Genomic DNA, 9,029 nt, shown 5'->3' on the forward strand with positions numbered 1-9,029 from the left:
CTTGCAGCAATCACCACCTGGCCTCCACAACACACCATTCTGGCCTTACGAGGAGTTTTACGGCTATCGGGCTATTATCGAAAATTTATACAAAATTTCGGTCCACTGGCCAGTCCAGTGCCCCGCCTTCATCTGGGTGGATGCAGCCACGAAATCCTTCATGGCCTTCAAGCAGGCTTTCGCTTCCACTCCAGCCCTAGAAGTATCGGACTTGATGCCCTATTTATCGAGCTTGGGGACAAACTCTTTCTCCAGAAGGAGAGTGATGTTATGAACTCGACAGCGAGCTGGGTAACTCAGCGGCATGGTGGGTGAGTCTCTGGGTACTGCATCTTTTAACTACATTTCTGTTTTTTGCTATTTTGGTTAAATATGCCTCAGGGGCATTTTTGTAATTTTCACCCTAAACTCATGTTGGCGTGAACTATTTGTAAGGCAGCTATGGAAATGAATCGGCAAGTTGAATTTGGCCTAAAACAGGATCTGAGGTCTCCTTCTAGAGCTCAGGGTCGGGAGTTCCCCTAGAGCTCTAGTTATCCTCCCATAATCCTATCTTATTGTGTTAATCCATAGGTTTCCTACAGATCTAAGCCCCGAACAGCAGCCGAAGCTTCTCTGGTTTTAGCTGCTGCTGTTCGGAGTGTTTCACGGCAGAAACCAGGCACGGGAAGACAAAGCGACGCCTCGGTGAGCTACTACTGAGGTGGTCGGAGAGAAGCCAGTAGGGAGCTTCCGACAGCAGGGAAGAGGTGTAGTTTGAGTGTAGAGGAGGCTCTAGAGCACGACGACAGCAGAGAGGTGCTGTCGGGTTTCCGCCAGAATAGCAAAGCTCTGTTCAGACGCTGAGCCACCGGCGGTCCCGTGCTGTCCGGCCACCGAGCACGACCATAGTAGAGTTCTCGTTTTCCAGTGACGGGGAGGAGGTAGCCATCCGATCCGGCCAACCTCCAGCGAGAAGCCCACGACTGTCATCATCAACGAGCATACCAGTGAGTTTAATAAAAATCATTTCAGCAGAGGAAGAACAGCAAGCAGCTGTCCCTACCTGCCAGCTTCGTGGCCCATATCAGTTCAGATCTGTGGCCCAGACCTGTCCAGATCTATGGGCCAGACTAGTCCAGATCTTTGGGCCAGACCAGTCCAGATCTGTGGGATAGATCAATCCAGATCTGTGGACAAGATCTGTCCAGATCAGTGAGATCTGTGGGCCCACACCCTGGGCCATATCAGTCCCGATCTGTGGCCCAGACCTGTCCAGATCTATAGCCCAGACTAGTCCAGATCTGTGGGCCAGACCAGTCCAGATCTGTGAGATAGATCAGTCCAGATCTGTGGACCAGACCTGTCCAGATCAGTGAGATCTTTGGGCCCACACCCTCATAGTCACTGCTGCTGCCTAGATCAGTCCAGATCTATGGGCTAGACCAGTCCAGATCAGTGGGCCTACTCCTTCACAACACTGGATCAATCCGTCCCTCGCCGTGTTACGCAATCCATAACTCGGGACCCTAACAGATTTATACATGTTTGCCTCAAAGTGAGACTACGTCTTGTCTTCCGCTGCTGTAGTAATCCACTATCAAGATGAAATAGTTTACAAGAAAAATTACACACACTTACAAGTATTTTTCTCTAATCTCTCTCAGGGGCTGCAACTCATGATGCTCCTTCAAATGATAAATCTTTGGGAGATAAAAATCCTAATAATGTTGCCCTCAAATATAAAGAGAAAAATTAGGGCAACCGGATTACAAGTGTAAGATGTTAATTAGGCTCCAACAGAAGTTTCACACATCTTCATTTTCTCAATCATAACAGTCTTTGTCAACATATCAGTCGGATTCTGACTCTCCCTTGAATCTTCTCAAATGCTAATACTCCATCTTCAAGAGCCAATCTAATGAAGTGATAACACACCTACACATGATTTGTTCTGGCATGATAAATATGGTTCTTTGCTAAATGAATAGAACTTTGACTGTCACAATACAATACATTCTTCCCATGCTTGAGACCTAATTCTTACCAGAAAGACTGCAACCATACCATCTCTTTGCTAGCTTCGGTCACGACGACATATTCTGTCTCAGTAGTGGAAAGAGCAACTATCTTCAGCAACTTAGAAACACAGCTAACTGTTGTACCACCCAATGTGTATACATATCCAATGGTACTCTTCTTGCCATCTATGTCTCTAGCAATATTAGCATCTATATAACCCTGCAATCTCAAGTATGAATTTCTCAAACATAAGGTTGAATCTATAGTGCCTCTCAAAAACCTGAGAATCCACTTCACTGTTTCCCAATGTTCTTTACCCAGATTACTCATATATCTCCTCACAACTCCCATTGCATGAGCTATATTTGGTCTAGTGTATATACCATGGCATACATGAAACTCCCAATAGCAGAAGCATAAGGCACATTGTCAATGTAGGCTCGCTCCTGCTCTATAGAAGGTGACTGCTCCTTAGATAGCCTAAAGTGACTAGCCAAAGCAGTACTCAATGGTTTTGCATCATTCATGTTGAATATGCTCAACACTCATATATTCTTCTTGTGATAGTTTCAAGACATCAATGTCCCTAGTAATCCTCATCCCAAGGATTTATTTTGTGACACCCAAATCCTTCATAGCAAACTTCTTGGACAACTCCCTTTTTAACTTATCTATTTCCTATTTGCAAGCAACTGCCATCAACATGTCATCAACATACAACAGTAGAATGATGTAGGACTCGTCAAGCTTTTCCACATAACAACAATGATCCGTTTGGCACCTCAAAAAACCATTACTACTCATAAAGGTGTCAAACTTCTTATACCATTGTCTTGGAGCCTGTTTAAGACCATACAAGCTCTTTTGAAGTTTGCACACCATTTTCTCCTTTCCATGTGCTTTGAAACCTTGTGGCTGCATCATGTAAATTTTTTTCTCCAAATCACCATGAAGAAAGGTTGTCATTACATCCAATTGCTCTAAGTGCAAGTCTTCATTTGCCACTAGTCCAAACACTGTTCTAATAGTAGTCAATTTCACTACTGGAGAGAGAATCTCAGTGTAGTCAATGCCTTCTTTTTATTGAAAGCCCTTTATCACTAGTCTTGTCTTGTACCATTTGCTACCATCATGTTCGTCTTTTATTCGGTACACCCATTTATTCTGCAAGGCCTTCTGCCCTTTTGGTGGCTCGATCAACTGCCATGTCTAATTGGATAACAATGAATCCATCTCATCCTTCATGGCCGACTCCCACATGGTTGATTCATAAACTTACAAAACTTCCTCATAACTCTCTAGTTCATCTTTATCAGTCAACAAAATATAATTCAGTGTAGGAGAGTACCTCTGCTGTAGTCTGCTAGTTCTGGTAGATCTCCTGAGTTTAGTCATCATAATGTTCTGATTTACTTTTGGGGTTATATTTTCCTGGTCTTCTTGAGAAATATTCTCCATCTCAATAACTGGAAGATCTCTGAACTGAATCACTTCGGACTTCTTGGCTTCATCACTTATGCTGTCAGACTCTATTCTCAACTTGTCTTTATACAAAGCACCTTCATTGAAGATCACATCCTTACTCCTGATAATCTTATGACTTTGGTCATCTCAGAAGCAATAACCAAACTTGGTACCACCATAGCCTAAAAAGAATCATATCTTAGATTTAGCATCAAGTTTACTTCTAACAGATGAATATAAGAAACACAATGAAAACTTTCAAGAAAGAAAGGTTTATCTCTTTGTCGCTCCAAACCTCTTCTGGTATTTTGCAATCCAATGGTGTTGAAGGACCTTTGTCGATCAAATAGGTGGCAGTATTAATAGCCTCAGACCAGAACATCTTTGACAATCCCGCATATAATCTCATGCTCCTGACAAACTCGTTCAAGGTCCTGTTCATCCTCTCAGCTACACCATTATGTTGAGGTTTTCCAGGAATGGTTTTCTTCATCTTGATTCCATTATATGCACCATACTGCTTGAAATCATCTTCTATGTATTCTCCCCCATTATCTAATTGTAAGCACTTCACCTTCAAATATGTCTCATTCTCAACCATTGTTCTCCATCTCTTGAAGGTATCAAGACATCAAATTTCTTTTTAAGGAAATAAACCCATACCTTTTTGCTTGCATCATCAATAAATGTCACATAGTAGTTAGAACCACCAAGGGAGGTAATAGTTGAAGGCCTCCACACATCAGTGTGAACCAGCTCCAATTTTGCTATATTTTGCTCCTTTCTAACCTTAGAAAAACTAACCCTCTTCTGTTTGCCCAAAATACAGCCTTCACACAAACTGTTGTTTGTAGTTTTCAACCGTGGTAGCTTCCCTTTAGACTGAAGCACTTTCATTCCCTTCTCACTCATGTGAGCGAGACTATAATGCCAAAAATCAGAATCAGTAATAGCATCAGCAACTGCAACCTTGTCTCTGTAACTAAAAGCGATGTAGAGAGTTCCTGTTTTAACTTCTCGTGTAATAACCATGGCTCCCTTTGTGACTTTCCAAGAAACACCATTAAAAGTCACATTATGACCTTCATCATTAAGTTGCCCTACTAAGATCAAATTACACATAAGTTTGGGTACATGTCTCACCTTGTGAATTCGCCACACTGCTCGTTTGACATCCTCAAATTGAAATTACCAATACCAACAATATCCAAAGGTTCTCTATCAGCGAGATACTGTTATGGACTCTATAGCATCACGAGTTACCAACAGGCGTAGGAATTAATTAATGTGTTTTTCAATTTCCATGTAATTGTCTTTGGTTTGGTTTTGTCTTTGGTTTGGGTTGGTTTAGCATTTATTGGTTTGAACCATTGACCCAAGAGGTCTTTAGGGTTTTGGACGTCCTCCACCCTATTTAAGGGGACGGCTAGGGTAATGAAGATTAGGAATTGAGTTCACTCTAGTTAACGTAAGTTAGATAAACAGGTCAAGAGCTCCTTCAAGCTCTCTTCCGAATTTCCCCAATTCTCCTTCCGAAATTCAATCCCCTTCAGCCCCTCATTCCATCTCAACGTCAAGCAAGATAATGGAAGGAAGAGAAGAGAGGAGGGTGACAAGATCCATGGCTCGTGAGGATCCTAACAACGTGGTATCAGACAGGTCCACCCTCGGTGATTCCTCTTCTCCAGAGGACATACGTCAAGTCCTTTCAGACCTTCAACAACGATCCACTCTTCAAGGTACTGAAATTTCTCACATCAATACTACCTTACAAACTCTGGAATCATCTCTACAATCCATCCTACGACAACTTGCTGTACTTCAAGCACCAACGCCACCACCAGCAACCAATTTTCAACAACAACCAGTTCCCCACCACCAATTCACGCCACCACCAAATCCACCCTTGTGCCAACCAATGGGTTCAATGACCACTCACGCACAAGCACCATCAACGGTTCCCAGGTACTTTAAACTTAACTTTCCTACATATGATGGCTCTAAAGATCCTTTACTGTGGTTCACGAAATGTGAACAATTCTTTTATCATCAACAAACGGTGGAAATGGACAAGGTTACTTTGGCCGCCTACCACATGCTCGATGAAGCGCTCATGTGGTTCCATCACTACCGAAATGTCCATTCCATTCAGGATTGGCTGCACTTTAAACATGCTTGCCAGTTAAGGTTCGGACCTCCAGCTAGCAGCAACCCAGTGGGGGAATTGATCAACTACAAACAGACCAGCACCTTAGAGGTTTACCAAAAAACGTTCCAAGAAAGGTTGGCTAGAGCTAGTGAATTTGTTCCTCCTCACCTACATGTTCAGATTTTTAATGCTGGATTGACAGAGGCAGTCAGATTGGAAGTGGAATTACTGGGTCCAACAAATTTGGACTCTGCAATGAATTATGCCAGGGCTGTGGAGCACAAACAGAGAGTTCTAAAAGAGTCTTTACAAAGAAAACCATTTTGGCAAAACAGAACACAGGGTACTGCATCTGGTCCACGTTTTGGGTCCTCTGCCCCTAACCGAGCAGATCAGGCTACTCATGTTCCTCCACACTCTATGCCACGTAAATTTTTGACTAAACAGGAAATGGATGCTCGAAAGGCAAAGGGCCTATGTTTTAATTGTGACGAACAATTCCTGCCCGGACATACCTGTAAACGTTTATTCAGTATTGAATTATTGGAAGAAGATTCAGAAGAGCTTCTTGAAAATGAAATTGTTGAAGAGGTACAACAGGAAGCAGAGCTCTCCCTCCATGCCATGCATGGCCTGCGTAGTTCTAATACCATGTAGGTAAAGGCCAGGTTACATCATCTCATGCTACTTGCTTTAGTTGATTCGGGCAGCACACATAATTTTATCAGTGAACCAGCCGCGCAACAATTGGGCTTGGAAATTCAACAACAAAGGGGTCTCTCAGTTTCAGTGGCCAATGGGGCCAAAATTGCTAGTGTGGGGTTATGTGCTAACACCCCTTTCACCATTGAGGGGCATTCCTTTCAGGCAGATTTACTAGTCATTCCATTGGCTGGATTTGATTTGGTGCTCGGGGTCAAATGGCTCCAGTTATTAGGACCGATATTATGGGACTTTCAGGCTCGGACTATGACATTTTCAGCACCACAGGGCCAGATTACATTACAAGGCATTGTGGCACAGGTCCCTTACGCACTTCACACTTTGCACATTCAACACACGGGTGATGATCAGTTAGCTCCTTTACTTACAACATTTGCGGATTTATTTAATGACCCTACAGGTCTACCACCAGTGCGTCATTGCGATCACCGCATTCGTTTAAAGTTGGGAACTGATCCAGTAGTGGTGCGGCCTTATCGTTACCCACATATCCAGAAAGATGAAATAGAACGACAGTGCATGCATATGCTCGCTCAGGGTGTGATCCAGCCCAGTCGATCTCCTTTCTCCTCACCAGTGTTACTTGTACGTAAAAAAGATAAATCTTGGAGATTTTGTGTCGACTATAGGCAACTAAACTTGCACACAGTTAAGGACAAGTTCCCCATTCCAGTTGTGGACGAGTTGCTGGATGAGTTACATGGTGCTACAATTTTTACCAAATTAGATTTGAAATCGGGCTATCATCAAATACGAGTTCACCAGGCAGATGTGGAGAAGACTGCCTTCCGCACACATCACGGTCATTTCGAGTTCCTCGTCATGCCCTTTGGTCTCTCCAATGCACCATCCACCTTTCAGGCCCTCATGAATGAGGTCTTTTCATCACTTTTGCGCCACTATGTGTTAGTCTTTTTTGATGACATTCTGGTCTACAGCAAAAATTGGGAAGAACATCTCCACCACCTCCACCAGGTATTTACCATTCTACGCTCTCATCATTTGGTTTTGAATCAATCAAAATGTGCTATGGGTACATCTGAGGTGGCATATTTGGGCCACTCATATCAGTTGGGGGCGTGAAAGTTGACCAGAGCAAGATTCAGGCAGTTACAGATTGGCCGGTTCCCACCTCCACTACAGCATTAAAGGGCTTTTTGGGCTTAGCGGGATATTATAGAAAATTTATCCAATCTTATGGACAGATAGCAGCACCACTCAATAACCTACTCAAAAAAAATGCCTTCCACTGGTCTTCTTCAGCAGAACAGGCATTTAACCTGTTAAAGGAGGCCTTAGCCTCAGCGCCAGTCCTACAATTACCAGATTTTGAGGCAGAATTTGTGGTGGAATGTGATGCCTCCGGGGGAGGTATAGGGGCAGTGTTACAATAATTGAAGCACCCCATTGCTTATTTCAGTCGTCAGTTGGGACAACACCACCATAAGTTAGCTGCATATGAGAGGGAATTGATTGGGTTAGCCAAGGCTGTCCAACATTGGCGACCGTATCTTTGGGGAAGACCGTTTCTCATTCGTACAGATCATTGCAGCCTCAAGTATCTTCTGGAACAGCGCCTCACCACATCCCCACAACAGCATTGGTTAACTAAACTCATGGGCTTTAATTTTACGGTTCATTATAAGCCAGGTAGTTCGAATTTGGGGGCTGATGCCTTATCACGTCGGGATATTTCCACCACTCAAATTTATGCTATAAGTCACCCACGTGCACTGCTATTAGATTCTATTCGTGAGGAAGTAAATCAATAGCCGGATCTTATGTCTTTATATCAGGATATTCAACAGGGAACAGCTGCTCCTCATTTGACGATTCAGGATCGTCTCATTCTCTACAAAAACAGGATATTTTTACATAATACATCACCACTTCTTCACACCATCCTGTCCTCTATCCATGATAGCACACATGAGGGTCGACAGAAAACATATTTCCGAATCAGTCGAGACTTTTACTGGAAGGGCATGAAGAGCACAATTGCTGATTATGTAGCTGCTTGTCAGATTTGTCAAAGAAACAAGGCCGAATCCTTAAGTCCAGCCGGCCTACTGCAACCGCTGCAACTACCATCTCAAATCTGGTCTGATATTTCCATGGACTTCATTGTTGGACTTCCCATTTCATCAGGTAAATCGGTGATATTTGTCGTCGTTGATCGGTTTTCAAAATATGGGCACTTCCTTGCTTTGGCGCATCCATATACTGCTGCTCAGGTCGCTCAATTATTTATGGACAACATTGTCAGATTACATGGAATTCCCTCATCCATTATCAGTGACAGGGATGCAATTTTTACCAGTCTCTTTTGGAAGGAATTATTCAAATTACAGGGCACCCAATTAGCATTTTCGTCAGCCTATCACCCACAAACGGACGGACAAACAAAGGTTGTCAATCGCACTATTGAAATGTATCTTCGTTGTTTTGTGGGGGACGCACCTAGAAGATGGGTGAAATGGCTTTCATGGGCAGAATTTTGCTATAACACATCTTACCACACAGCACTGGGTACTACTCCTTTCAGGGTAGTTTATGGCAGAGATCCACCTCGTTTGTTACCATATGAACCGGGGGCATCCAAAGTCGTCACTTTGGACCAAGCATTAGCTGAACGAGATGCTATGCTCACTGAGGTACGTACACATCTGCAAGCGGCCCAACACTCTATGAA

The sequence above is a fragment of the Aristolochia californica genome, unplaced genomic scaffold, assembly GCF_029961685.1.
Source record: "Aristolochia californica isolate CCGP_79_NKW_82.1479 unplaced genomic scaffold, dmAriCali1.0.hap1 SCAF_11, whole genome shotgun sequence".
NCBI lineage: Eukaryota > Viridiplantae > Streptophyta > Magnoliopsida > Piperales > Aristolochiaceae > Aristolochia > Aristolochia californica.